Here is a 14,446-nt window from a genome sequence, read left to right as displayed (position 1 = left end):
AAAAGGAAGAAAAGATCAGTGCAATCAGAGCACTTCAACTAGAATAAAGATTCCTTTAGGGCACTTTAACTTCCAGTCTGGAGCTTAAAGGGAAAATTAAATAAAATCTAAAATGTCACACAGCGCTTACAAGATTGCATATGCCTTCTTTAGTCAAATACCACTGAATCCTATTTTTGCTGTATCTTGCTTTATATTATTGAGTATGTTTAACTAAGGAAAAATATTACACTTAAATTAGGAAATACTTCAATGTATTTTCCTTCAACCTTTCCATGATGTGAATGGCCCATGTTCTCCATGCTGTTATATTAGAGTTCAATTAGGTCAAAGGCATTTAGTGTTCAACACAAGGACATGTCACTACTACCAAAAATGATGGTACAAGATGGGACTTCAGTGGCTGCCTACCCCTCATTCTGCCCCATGTTCTACAATTCACAGCTGCTGGTGCTTCACACAACTTAATTCCTGAAAAKCACTTCCAGGGTGATAACACCATCACACACAGACCAAAGTCTAGTAAGTAGATCTTGTTAGAATTTTAAAAATCTTCACTTTTTGCAATTACCATTTACCCATTCTTTCAGACAACACAGACATGGTCACTAACAGATGTATACAGACACTTTGCAGTCTTTGCTAATGTAATTTTCATTTCACACTTTTCTTTATGTTTCCGAATCCTGCCTGAACTCTTTTCTGTTTAATCTCTACTGGTTAGGAAAAAAGAATAATGAGCAGTACRCAAAAAGGAATGCAGTGTTCTAGGACTGGGCTTTGTATGAGCTACAGGAAAATGCTGCAAAACTGAGAAGAGCTTGGATAGCTGTAGCATGACGTCATGACCTCTGTTTACAGGCACAAATTACGTCAGCAAAGTGACAGCGTTCTGCATGACCCTACATTGCTTAACTTTCTCTCTTTTTTATCATTACTGTGCCTGTCTTCACTTTACCAATTCTAGTTACTTCCTCCAATTTGATAACGGTCTAACCAAACACATACTTCTCCGACACGTCCAAGCAGAAGACCCAATTTTACTGTCAACACAGCCAGATCAAAGCAGCTAACCTGTTATGAAAACAGCAAGGCCAACACCCTAATAATGCCCCAATTTCTTCTGTTAGCCAAAGAGATAAAATTATTCTTAATTAACAATGGGTAATTCCACAGAAACACGACTTGAACATATGTGTTGACAGAAAGTGAGATTCATTGGCTCAAAAATACAATGCATTTACTCACAGAAATTCAGCTACTGATCTACAAAATGTTCAAAAGATACAAATGTATGTGCTATGCAGCACATCCAGAGATAACAGAACAGTGTCTTAATTCAGTAGGTTTTGCTCTATTTGTTGAATTACATAATGTTGATTAGAGGACATTAGCTTGGATTACAAAGGGAAGAGCATTAATTGCTTTTAGTATCAATACTTCTGGCTAACTGACATATAAGAGTATGCRGACCCCTGAGTTTTCACAAACTTTCACCAAGTTTTTCATAAGGATATCAGTAAACAAGAAATGCAACAATATTTAACAATGAGATTCCACATCAATACAGAAAAAGAAAAAAACAAAACAAACCCAAAACCTAAGGTAAAAGTCTGAAGAAAAACACACAAGAGCATGGGATAAATTTAATCCCAAATCAAGATATTAGACTTGCCATATACACAGATGCAGATGGCTGGGTATACTCATTCCAAATTTAGCMCCATAGATAAAATTACTTCCATCTTAAAAACACACTGTAAGCAGATCATTTTGCTCACAAAACTGTTGAGCTTTGGAAAACAGTAAGCTTGTATCACCTACCTTTATTTTTGCCTTTCTTGATTCTCCAGCCGTAATAGCCACTGAAGACAATCTCATTAAGTGTCATTTTGGAATCCTGACCCCTGATTACCAACATTGCAGGAAGACATGCATTTATTAAACATACATAACGTTGCCTGAATTKCAAAAATTGTTGTTGGGATCATAGTTTTTCCTTTCTGACATATCAGTTCTGGGCACTACTTAAAATCATAATCTGCCYGCAATACTCGCTGCAACTTTTTTACATGGAAATGAGACAGTAATTCCACACTTTGGAATTATTAAAAAGGTACCTTGTTCACCACTAAGGACATCACTGTAGAAAACAAAGTAAACTAACAATATAGTACCACAAAGACTGCTGGCATCTGCTGGCTACAGCTTAGAAGCTCAGATTTGCTATGGCTGAGACAGAACATAAAAAGTGTGACACCAGACATCATTTTTTCTGACTCAAAACGTATCCACCAAAAAATGCAAAAAGCATGCAACAAACACGAATCCCCAAGGATTATCCTCAATACAGATAAGCTCAGCAAAAGTTAAGCGCTTAAACTGTAACTTCTGATCTGCCCATCTGCTTTCCCCACTTTGCCCWGCTCTCCAGATGGGAAAACAGGTGAGGTCTTGAATTACTCATATGTAGCTCTGTAGTTTTGTCCACACCCTTCTTCCTGTTACACCATCACCCAAGTGTTGTGAAATTTGGAGCTCCTAACAGAGATTGAAGATCTTAACTTCACAATAGCAATAGGTAAAGCTCAGTCCTAGTCTATCACATGCCTTGCAAYATCTGCCAGGTTGAATCTCCCAAATTCTTCCTGCCTAGTGCTCTTTCTGRGTTTAAATATTTCTTCTCTTAAAGAAGGAAAAGAAAATGACATTGAGGTTTCCACAATTCTAATTTTCAAATTGTTTCAAGCTCTTTTAGATTAGATTACCTTCCAAAGCAAACACTGTAATGCCATACTACTCTCATTTCCCAAACACAGGCTGCCTTAAGACTGTGCAGGGCTCAAGATGGGGCTTTGCTTCTTTCAGCCCATGTTCACACAAATGGCTTTTATTTACTCCAGGAAATCTTTGGAAAAGTATGGGATGCTCCACTCATCCAAAGCTATTTAAAGGAGCAAGTCCTAAAGAAATATTGACAAGATTAGGYAGGATGTATCAGGAAACACTTAGCAACAAACCATTAAAAAAGAAAATCAGACTGTAGATTTGATCTTGTAGATCTGGGCTTCAGTGGCAAAGGTCTCCCTTTACATATCTTTCTTGCACCATCAAATAATTGATTCAGCTGCAGATTTGTGATCATCAAAATGGACTACAGCTATATTTATACAGACAGGTTTTGAATACACKGAGCTCAAGTTATAACATGGCTTGAACTTCACAAAGAGGAGTCCAAGCTTTTTGTCTTATTGCACTCTGCTTGCACAGACAACAAGAAATATCCTGTCAGCAGTCCTTTCCCTTCTATGTCCAACATAAATTGTTGATAAACCTTCCCTCCAATCCTGTGCCRAGAAAATAAAGTATGTTAAGAATATTGGGAAATAGATTTTTTTCAGGAAAAAGGCAGCCTGCACTGTTGTTGTGAAACAAGAGGTTAAACCAATGTGAACTTATAGGCATGAATTCCCAGCTGCCYTTTGTGGATAAGCTCCATCTAAGAGCAAAGGTGAGGAGATGTCTGGTTGCCAGCCAGTGTCCACRCTGGTCCCCACAGGCTGCCCCATGTGTAGGTGTAGCAGTAATGGGAGAGGGAAGATTGCYTGAGTTCAGGTTTTGTGGCTGCAATTCCACCTCTTCCTTGCTTTCAGAACTTGGGGTTTTTGTTAGAGAGACATGCAATCCTAGAAAGAGATCTCTGAAAAAGCACTGGGAGCCAAACTGGGCAGCAAAGGTCAAGGGAGAGGGGAGGGCAAAGGTTCACAGAGTAGTCTGCTTATGTAAATTTTGCTTTTTACATTTACATTCCTATGAGCAAAGCATAATCAGAAAATTACTACTAAACAGCAGGCAAGTCCTGGCTCCTTTTTAAGCCTATGATTCTTTCTATGGCATCAAAGGCAATGATCCTGAGAATTGGCTTCTTATGTGCAAAGGTGAGAGCATAAATTCTTTTTMTAAGTTTTAAGTAAGCTCACAACTCTGATCTGTGCATGGAAAATGCATTTAAAGCACCTTTTAAAGTTACAGAGACTCTTCAGTTGTTTGTGTAGACAGAAACAATATGATTTGCTCTGTTAATTTGGTATGAATTTTTTTTTTCACTCCCCTGAATTTATTATGGGCAAGYCTGGCAGACCAGCTTAATTTGAAAGTGTGTTCTACACTTTCCACTGAATGAACCTACTTTAAATTATTCTGTGTTTCACTCAGATCTAACAAAGTGAACTGCAATTCTCTTCCAAAACCTTTTCAGAAAGTTTCARTCAAGGAATGCCTGAGGCTGGATAGGACCTCTGCAGATTGTCCAGTCCATCACCCTGCTCAATTGAGCTGGGTGACATGGAGCAGGTTGTCCTGGACCATGTCCACCTGTTTTCTTAGKATCTCCAAGGATGGAGATGCCACAGTGTCTCTGGACTACCTGTACAAACAGTCATGCGATTTCTGCAAAAGTAGCAAGGGAAATGTTTGGGGTTGACCTTTTCTCTATTTAATTTTTCTACTTAATTTAAAATTATTTTTCTTTCAACTACTTGGATTCTATTCCTTGAGACAGAACCTGTAACTTGCAAAGAAAGGGCCTTATAACAAGGATGAATCCTGCTGTCCCTGTGAAAATAAAAGTCTAGTCAGAAAGGGAAAATAGAGGGGGGGCTTGTCTAAGTTTATTTGTCCTTCACAAACATTTGTTGTAGTATTTGGGAAAAAAAAGGTGTTTCATCCAGATTCTTGAATTTACCAGCTATCAGGTATTTCAGAAAATGTGAAGACAACTGAAAGCAGAAGGGAGCACATATGGTGCTTTATATTCATATGGTTTTCCATGWACACGGCTCCATGCAAGGAAAGGGGCACTGAAAAGAAGCCACTGCAGAGCCAAAGCAAGGAGAATTATCCATGTCACTGCAGGTAGGATGGACAGATGATGGCTAGCTAAGGGAACAGCTCTGTAGAGACAGTATGACCAGAGCCCTCCCTCRCTCAGGAATTACAGAATCCAGAACTTTCCTTTCCCCAGGCCATGCTATTCCCACTCACGCCTAACCTYCAAGCAGAGAAAGCACTTGTACTTTTGCAAAACCAAGAGAGTGTTTTGATACGAGRGCTGTTGAAGAGATAACAGCAGAAGATCCTTCTGCCTCGCAAAACACACTCCCACCATCCACCCACTGGAAAGCCATGGCCAGAATGGCTGCAAGCACATTCCCCGCATCCTACCGTGAGAGTGGCAGCGGGTGAGATTCATCTTCCCCGGGCAGAGGATGAAAGCAAACAGGCTCCCTAGGAGGCCTGATTATCAGAGCAGTCTCTGGGTTCTCCCAGAGTTCAATGCAAATGAAGACAGCTGTCTTCAAGATGGTATCTTGTGCAACAACCTACTCGGCAAGGAAGAAGGCTTCACGCGTTTCAGAGGCTACGGAGGCTATCCCTGTTTTTGTCCAAGTCTCACAGCACATGTCAGTGCTCACACACACACACACGGCAGAACTCCTGGGTAGGGGTGCAAGGGAGGGAGATGCTAAATGGCAGAGGGACCAGGGACAAAAAAAAAATACAAACCCAAATAACTCAATACTCAGTAATGCAGAAACTCAAGAAGGCAAAAGCACGGGTTCTGGCCAACACAATGGCAAGAGGGATTCTTGTCATTGGCTTGTCCCTTCTGGTGGCAAGAAGACCCTGTCAGAAGGAACCAGGTGGCAGGTGACACCAAGTGCAAGCCACTCTGCCAGCTTGCAGCACAGCAGCTGCCTCCAGCATCAGCCAGATTCAGCAACCAGAGCATCTGACAGGACATTCTATCTCAATGTATAAGACTCTTCAGAAAAGTGAAATGTCTCTAGCGGCCCTCTCCCACTTCTGGCAAAGRTGAAAAGTGTGAGGTATCTGCTGCRTGGGACAGGGGGCAAGTSAAACAGAACAAGCAAGAGAAATAGAGTTGAACAGTTTGCAACAATTGAATGTGAAGTTGGGTAGTCAGGTTAGGTACCTCCATGATGCAGAGGTGATTTTCAACTCAAAACTCAGAATAACCAGTGACAAATTACTGTTACATGTGTATAAYTCACAGGCAAGGACCACAGGGTCACAATATTGTACGTAACCAACAGCATTCCCTTTCATTGATTTCATTCATTCCCTTTCATTCCCAACAGCATTGATGTTCCCAAATTTCCTGGTTTCAAATAAAATGAAGAGGAACTGCAGTTTTCAAGCACAACTATTATTACATAGGGCTAAGAACCCTGAAATATGAAGCAATACCATCCATGGACTGTAAACCATAGTCTACCAGCATATATTCAAAGAMACCTGAATTAAGGCTGCATATCTGGTTCTGGTATTTCTTTTCCTTTCTTTAATCTTAATAGTTAGCAACTCCTACAGTTAAATAGTTGATCCAAGTCCTCTGGCTGAAGCTGTTTTATTCTGGTCAGAGCACTTCACTAAACCAAATCAATTCAGTAAGTCCCATCAGTGAATCAGGCACAACACAAAACACATGCAGTTCAGCACTGCATAGGAGGTACTTTGTGTTTCAGATAAAATTTTCTCTGTATTTGTAGAAATAAAATCATATGTTAATATCTAATGAAAGTAATTTATTTGCTTTAAAAAATCATTTTATCACAAATACTCTACAGGGGAATATTCTTTTAATGCATATGTGCATGGTCATGTATATTCTGGATTTACATGGAAACAGCTCTGTACAGAATATTTCCCTGTTTATCTAACTGSATAATGCATTTCACCTTATCTTTTTTTTTTATGAGAAAAAATGCAGTATGGAAAGTAAAACACCTAACTTATAAAMGAAGGCTCAAGATAAACCCTTCAATTTCCTGAAGCAAGAACAAAGTTATTTTAAGCCTTATACATAAATGCTACAGCTCATAATTATACTTCGAAGCACCTTGCACACAAACATGCCACTTTTTTWAAAAAAAAATGTATGAAATACTAAAAAAACCCCAGAGCCAGGGACAAGTTAATAAATCATGAGAATAAAACTATTTTAATGCAAAGCTAGAAAACAGTATAAAGTCATGGAGGCAATCCAACCTGTCAGAAGTTGCAAGCAGGAAGGCAAATGGACCAGGAATGATTTTGTGCTAAAGGACAGAGGAAAAAAAAACAATGCTAAAGAAGAAATAGCTTCAATTTATTAGTGCTCATTCTTTCCACTGGTAGGAAACCAAGCAGCTGCAGCAGCACTCCATACCTGCTGAAGTACAGCTGSGCTGGAGCACATGGTAAGGAGCTGGCATAGCAGAATCAAGAGAAAAAATGCAAAGTCATGAGTGGGAGGTGTGGAGTTAACAGGATGCTCAAGGGGGCCAAGTTGCAAGACCAAGTCAGTGGAAGAAAGATGTGAAGGTCTGCAAATGAAAATAGMAGTAAGGAAAAGGCCATAGCTCAAGAACATTGTACAGCTGTAGAAAACGAGAGCAAACATGACACACGACTCAAGCAAGCCAACTTGCAATGGTGATGAAAACAGCTCTTCTTTCTCACAGAAGTGTATTTTTCTTGGGAATGTTTTGAAAATGGTTCATCCATATGCATGTCACAAAGATATCAGTTAGTGAGCAATTGTTCAAGGATCCAACTGCTTATGTAGTTGACAGATACTTCTAATTTTCTTCAAGTGCTCCTTTATTTTCCTACACCACTGCTGCTGCAAAGCACATCTTACTGTCAAGCAATATTGGTGCTGTACCTGTGGCATACAGTTCACGCCAACCAACTCCCACAAAGTATTCAAAAAGACACTCAAATATCAGCATCAAAATAGGCAAAAAAAAATTAGCAGGTGAGCAGAATAAACTTCTACCCAAGATGAAACAGTTATCATTGTGTGTGCATATATACAAGTGATTTGGTTCTATATGTACTGACTTCATTCTGTTCAGTAAAAGGAAGACTTTTGATTGACTTTAAATTCACTTGATAAGACATTGATCTTCTTGCTCTGTTTTCTACCTTACTATCAGGCAGCTTGACAATCAGTGCTTTTATTTCTTCCAATGGAAAAACAGAACCCTAATTTATTGGGTTAGGTTCACCAGAGGACACAGAACAGTTCTGTAGTCTAGAATGATCACACTGCTTTCATGCGTATAATCTAATTATAACATAAGAGTATTTGCCCTTTTAGTTCATCAGTAAAAATTATTACAGCTTCTGTATATTTAAGACTCTTGAGGATATAYAGTTTGGTTTTTTTTTAAACTGTGATTCAATCCTTGGTTCTTTGACTAGTTCACTAGCTTCACAGGAGATTTTATTTGCAATAAGCCACAATGGGTTAGAGTAAAATGAGAATTTTTATGACCAAAAGCATTCAGAATAGAATACTCAAGTTAACTCTTGTATTTCAAAAATCTATTTTATTTGCTTTCAATTTCCTTCTCTCTAGCTGCAGGGTTACATGCACTTCGGCAGTGTGACCATGCACTGAAAAGGTTAACAGCAGAACCAACTTTTCCAATCAGTCTTTTTACTTGTATTGTCCCCCTACCATGACCATGTTTAAATTAAGTAGTTGTGATGAATGATGGAAACAATCTCATTCACGTGTTGTAAATTAAATGAGAGAAACAACTTATGCAAGACTCAGTTACTTTATTCAAAATGTCCTCTTGGACCACATACAACCGATGGAATAACACAGAATTGAAGGAATACAATTCTTTAATCTTTACAAAGAAATTTAAAGTCTGCCCTTGATTTCAATTACAAAGCTTCTCATAACACATGCATTGTTTTTTTTAGTTATCCCTGTACAATACATAAAATCCTAGTTCACGCCTAAGAAGGGAGATTATTTCTCTACTGCACAGTGACAAGTTTAAAAAACACCAGCAGCAGTACTGCCACACTAATGGCCATGTGGATTATTCTGCTAACTTTTTATGGGGTAAATTAAGCCAAACAGATCTCGGGACTAACATACTTTTACTGCACTTTCCAGCAGACTCCCTCACTCACCCAGAGGCCTTCCTTCAGTTAAGCAGATAGAAGGAAAGCACCTTGGTGACAAGGCAGAATTCTGCTGTCATACACCTGAAGTGCTACTGAACAGCATTTCTTCTTTTACTTAAATGGGGCCAAGCAGRAGACAATCTAGAACTACATACAYAGMCATTTCTGATATTTGGAAAGAAGGSAACAAAGACAAATGGTGGAAATATYAGGAAAATCCTTCCTGACTGGTCCTCTGACCCTTTCTGGCAGAAAATTCCTTTAGATCCTAGCTATCAATTCCTTTAGATCGTGGAAACATCATGGCATGGATGTGCTGCCTCAGTCCCTGCAGGTAGGTGGACAGTGCCCCAGCACCACCTCCACCTTTCTTCCAGAGGCCATAATCTCACGTGTTTTGGAAATCCCAAAGGAAAAAGTAAAGGATGGAGAAAAAACACAGCTCTGCACTGACACGCTGCACCTTGCAGTACAACTTTGCTTTCTGCCATGACAGCCACCTCTCATTAAAAAGCAAATTAGTTTGGCTGGGAAAATTAGCACTTTCCAAGTCCTTGAAGGAAACCCAAGGCATGAGGGCTCCCAGTAATTGTGCTTCTTCTGCCTTCCCTCATCGCAGCCTRTTTACCTGGGCTTCTTTCACATGCATGCCTCTTTTGCCTTCCTCAACTTTTAGTAATAAGCAAACCCCAAATCAGTAAACCAGAATATGATGGTGGAGAGATAATGAGCTCCAGAATTTCCTTTTCCTAGGAGCCAAAATTCCTGGTCTCACCCTTCCCGTGGCAAATGAGATTCTTGCTGGAGGACGCCCTGCCTCAAATCAGGTGGGTTTTTTTGAGGTTTCATCTCTTGACTCCCTTCCAAATGGAATCAAATTTCAAGACAGGCTACACTAGACAATAAACTCTGACAAACTTCCATGATTTAAGTTTAGCAGTCCTTCTCCTCCCTACTTTCTCTTGGCTGGGTTTTTACATATAGCCAAGAGGAAAATCCCTCTCATCATCAACAGGGACGCCAGGAGAGGATATATGCCTAYCACAGGTATGTGTTATTCTGCAAGCTTTTTCACAGAAAACCAGTATCTGTTACCACTAACAACTTTCTGCCCTTCACATGCATAGGAAAAAAAAAAAAGCAGCAAACGACCATATACTGAACAAGGGAAGTACAACATGCACATCAGAGAATGCATGTCTTACAACTTCAGATGTCCCACTATTACACTACAGCAAGCTCTCTGAAAAACACCTGAAAAAACCTTCAGGGTAAGCAGCCTTCAGCAAAAGCACTTTCACTTTTTCCAAAATCCTCCATGTCATCCCCACATAATAGGAAAAGATCAGATAGCAAAATTAATGCTGCAGCATATAAGAGAGTGAACAAAAACATCACCACTTTTCTACTAAGCAAAAGAATATTCTCACACAAAAGGAGACAGTAAACAAAAAAAATKACTTTACATAATGACTTGGATATGCAAAGAATTTCAAAAGGACTGAACAATTTGGAGTAGCCATGATGTGCTCAACACCAACTCATACAAGATTTTATCCAAAACCGGTAAAAAAATGGCAGATTTTCCATCAACTCTAACAGACTTTAATTTGAGCCCTTTCAGCTCTGAAAATCAGAGTCCACACAGTTAAAAGCAGATGAAAACCACAGTTAATTCCTGCCTTTTCCAACATGGAGCAGTAAGATGTTTGAATTTCCATCCAGCAGCAGTGCCCTCGGTTTCACAACTGGTACGTCAGGACTAGATTATTCCATCATTAGCATGTAACAATGGAACACACCAGCTCATCCAAAGGTCACCAATTCAAATAAACTGGAAGAAGGCTGAGACTAATTTAAGGGTCCTGGGACTAATATGARGGGTGATTTCATGCCAGTTAGTAGAAAAGAAAAAAACAAAAAGCCATGTGAGGAAGGAAATAGGCATACAGGCATACACAGTTTCACAAAACTTCTGTTGTTATTGTGCCTTAAACAGCTGTTCTGTGAGAAAGTGAAGGGCTATACTTTCCAGTGACTTATTTCAGCTTCTTCTCTTTAGAAAAGGCTATACATTCATATAGCTGTATTATTTAGAGTTCAAAGTAAGGGAGAGAACTCAAGCCTCTCTGTGAGGCAATACAACTAGCCAATGCAACTGCATTGATTATGACAAAGTCTTCCAAAAATTACCTTGTTATTACAGAAATTTCTTATAAAAGAGCAAACCTTTTGCTCTGTTGTTTTAGTTTTTCTTCTCAAATGTTTATTCAGAAGTTGGAGCTGGGAAAGCAGGAACCAGAAAATCTAGTAAATTATCTCAACACACAAGTAGTACTGAACTGCAAAATGAAAACAAACCATTTTTTATAAAAATATCCACAGTCTATCAATTATGCAAACGTATATTTACGACAGACTAAGTTTTGTAAATAAACACTAAATATGTTACTATAACTAGCAGATGGCTCAGTCTGAACGCACGAATTTTGTGTTAAGTTAAAATTAAAAAAAAAGGATCAGGGCTTATACTGTAGAAAAAAAGTCCCGTTTGCCTTCCTGGTCAGACCTGGTATTTATTACAGCATTTTTAACCTATGTTTCGCCTTCCTCCACCGGATCACAGGAGGGCAAACAAGGTTTCTGGGGACCACGGGGCTCTGGGGCTCCTACCACTCACCAGAACAGGTGCGATCCTTCCTACCGGCAACTGGCTTCACACGGCTGACATTTTTCCCTTTTCCTTTTTACTCGTACGCTGCCTGATCAATCCACCCACTACAGCTTCCAAAGCTTCCTCGTCTATATTTAGTTAACAATTAACACATTTGGCTTTTTAACTTCGCGGGTTTCTGTTGTTGTTGTTGTTGCCGCCGCCGCTTTAGAAAGTCAAATAGAAAACTTCAATGGATAAACTCTTAACGGGGAAATACCACCTATGCTGCAAACATAAATAAATCAGGAAGCGCCGGCAGCCGCGCACGCCGCCGCTCCCCCCGCCCGGCCCCGCCGCCCCCCGCGGTGATGAATACCGGCGGTGCCGCGGCTCCGTCCCTGCCCTCCCCGCCGGGCCGCGCCGCCGCTCGCCCCCCGCCGCCCCCGGATGCTGCTGCGGGCGGACGGGCGGGCGGCGCCCCGACGGGCCGGCGGAGCTCTCTCCCCGACAGCGTTTGCGCGCCGCTGCCGCCGCTCTCCCCACCGGTGACGGCTAAATATAGTGAGCGGCCGGGGAGCGCGGCTCGGCTCCCCCGCGCTCGCCCCGCAGTGCCGGGAGGACGGCGGGCAGCGCGGCGTTCCCCGGGGGCGCTCCGGGACGCCAACCTGCGGAGCCGGCACCCCCTGCTCGCCCACGCCCGCGCTCGGGCGCGCAGCCCCGGCTGACTCGGGTGACTCGGGTGACTTACCGGCGGAGCGGAGTGGAGCGCCTGCCCCGCGCCGCTCGCCGCCCGCCCGGGCGCGGTGCGCTGCGGTGCCTCTCGCCGCGTCCCTCCCGCCAGCCGCCGTCTGGCTGCGGACGTGACCTGGATTCCCCCCGCCTGCGCCGCCGCCTCCCGCGGGGCCGCGCACACGCCGCGCCGCGCTGCGCCCCCCCGGCCCGGCCCCGCCCGCCCCGCCGCCGCCGCCGCCGCTCACCTCCGGCCGAGGCGACCCGACCCGCCTCGCCTCGCCGCGCCTCCCGCCGCCCCGAGCGACGCGCGGCGGAGCGGAGCCCAGCGCCGCGTTACGCAACGCGCCCCGCGGCCCCTCCGCGCCGCGGAGAGGGTCGCCGGGAGGCGGGCGCGGGGCGGAGGGAATCCGCGGCGGAGCCGGAGCCGAAACCGCCCCCGGCGGCCACTTGTAGCGCCGCTGGAGCCGGGATCCCCCCGGCTGCCCCGCGKCTCCGCGGGCGGTGCCCGGCAGGGCGGGCCCCGGGGCGCCGCCGAGTGACCGCTTCGCCCCCGGGGCTCGGGAGGAGAGCTGCGGGCACGGCGAGCGGCCGCGGGCGGCGGGGGAGTCGCTGCGCGGGGACCGCGGCGYTTTTCTGTTTCGGATATTAAAACCGCGGGTCACCCTGTCAGAGGRACGCGGGCACGGGAAAAGAGGAGGATTCCCCGTGGTCTGAGGCCGAACTGTGCCGCACCTCAGCCTCTGGAGCGGGCAGCCTGGGCAGCCGCGGCTGTACGCAAACACAGAGTCAAAGGGCTTGTTGATGGCACGTCCTGCATCCGGCTGGATTGTCCCGCTGTTGACTCGCACGCTTTTCCCATGGGCTTTGACAGGCACACCCTGCTGCCAGGCCTCTGTCCCCGGGGTGCGGGCACACCCGGTGGCTGCTGGCGGCTGGCAGTCCCCTCTCGAGGGATGCTCAGTGCCGGCTCTGCCCTTGCCCCCACATCTCTGAGTTTGGGGGACGAGAGGGTCAGGGTCTGAGGGCAGCCCTGCTGACAGCTGATCCGTGCAGGAATCAGCAKGAATGAGGTGGCTGTAACCAGCGCRCCRGCTCTGACAGGAAAATGGAGACTGATGGACCTCTGGGCTACAAAACCGGGGCAAATTGCGTCTCAGAAACACGATCACCCCACCTCAGGCCAGCACAAATGCTGCTCCTTGCTCTTAGCAAGGCAGGCAGGTCGGGGAAGCCATAGGTTTCCTGGCCTTCAGTCACACTCAGAAGGAAGTGCTCAGAAAAGGATGACAGTACATCCCCACCACCCATCTCTAATTCATGAGGCGGGGAAAGCAAGGAAGAAGTACCCAGAGTCTCATTAGYAGCTATCAGTTTAGGCGAGTAAGATGGCGTCTGAAGTAACAGGCGTGAAAGCAATAGCTACTTGAAAGAATAAGATCAGTTTGTTTTTCCTTAAGGAATTACAGGAATATTAAAGCCTTCTTGCAGTTATAAATCATTTAATGCAAATCATTTAATCCAAACAGAATTTTTACAGGCTCATGAGGCTCACTCATTTTGCCAAGAGTGAGTCATGTACAAATAAAATGAAACCAACAAAGAAAAGAGCTCTCATACCATGTGTATGTGGGTGATCCTTTGAAAAACTTGTAATTATTTTTTTAACTCTACCACAGCCAGGAAGACAGGTTTGCAAAGYAAGAGCAAACCTTGATAGCTCCATCCACATGCGCTTTTTCCTTCACCCAGAAAGTAACACAACAGGTCCCTTGTCAGGCCAATGACAGCAATGACTGTCTAAYGTATCAGCAGAACCTCAAACGCTGTGATTTAAAACCCAGTTCTGTGCTGACATACTAAGGAAGCAAAAGACTTTTAGAAAAAATGAAAATAATGTTAAGTGATTAATACTTAGTAAAAGAATGCAGTAGGCAGTTAATCCCTCACTTACGGGTTAGTTAAGGACTTGAGTTAGACTTCATTCTCCACTCCCCGTGTCATAAATATGTGCTGCTAAACACAGAGCACAGCATGAGCCAGTGGGGTGGTGATGCAGTGCTCTGA

General features: G+C 43.5%; 1 protein-coding gene across 9 annotated transcripts in view; it reads right to left on the bottom strand.

Moving 5' to 3' along the window:
* THRB (thyroid hormone receptor beta) overlaps window positions 1–12,712 on the bottom strand; it is a 155,162-nt gene extending 142,450 nt beyond the window's left edge. For 4 of the 9 annotated variants that reach the window (XM_057373187.1, XM_057373179.1, XM_057373180.1 and 1 more), the window contains exon 1: window positions 12,399–12,522. The gene's annotated coding sequence lies outside the window, so the exon portion shown is untranslated. Of the gene's footprint in view, window positions 1–11,674; window positions 11,937–12,398; window positions 12,523–12,627 lie in introns of those variants that run through there. The other 5 variants (XM_057373181.1, XM_057373185.1, XM_057373190.1 and 2 more) reach the window with 2 other exon arrangements.
* Between the last annotated feature and the right edge of the window lie 1,734 nt (window positions 12,713–14,446).

Source organism: Malurus melanocephalus, unplaced genomic scaffold, assembly GCF_030028575.1.
Source record: "Malurus melanocephalus ecotype Western Australia unplaced genomic scaffold, MMel_1.1 scaffold_189, whole genome shotgun sequence".
NCBI lineage: Eukaryota > Metazoa > Chordata > Aves > Passeriformes > Maluridae > Malurus > Malurus melanocephalus.
This window is presented reverse-complemented; position numbering and strand designations above follow the sequence as displayed.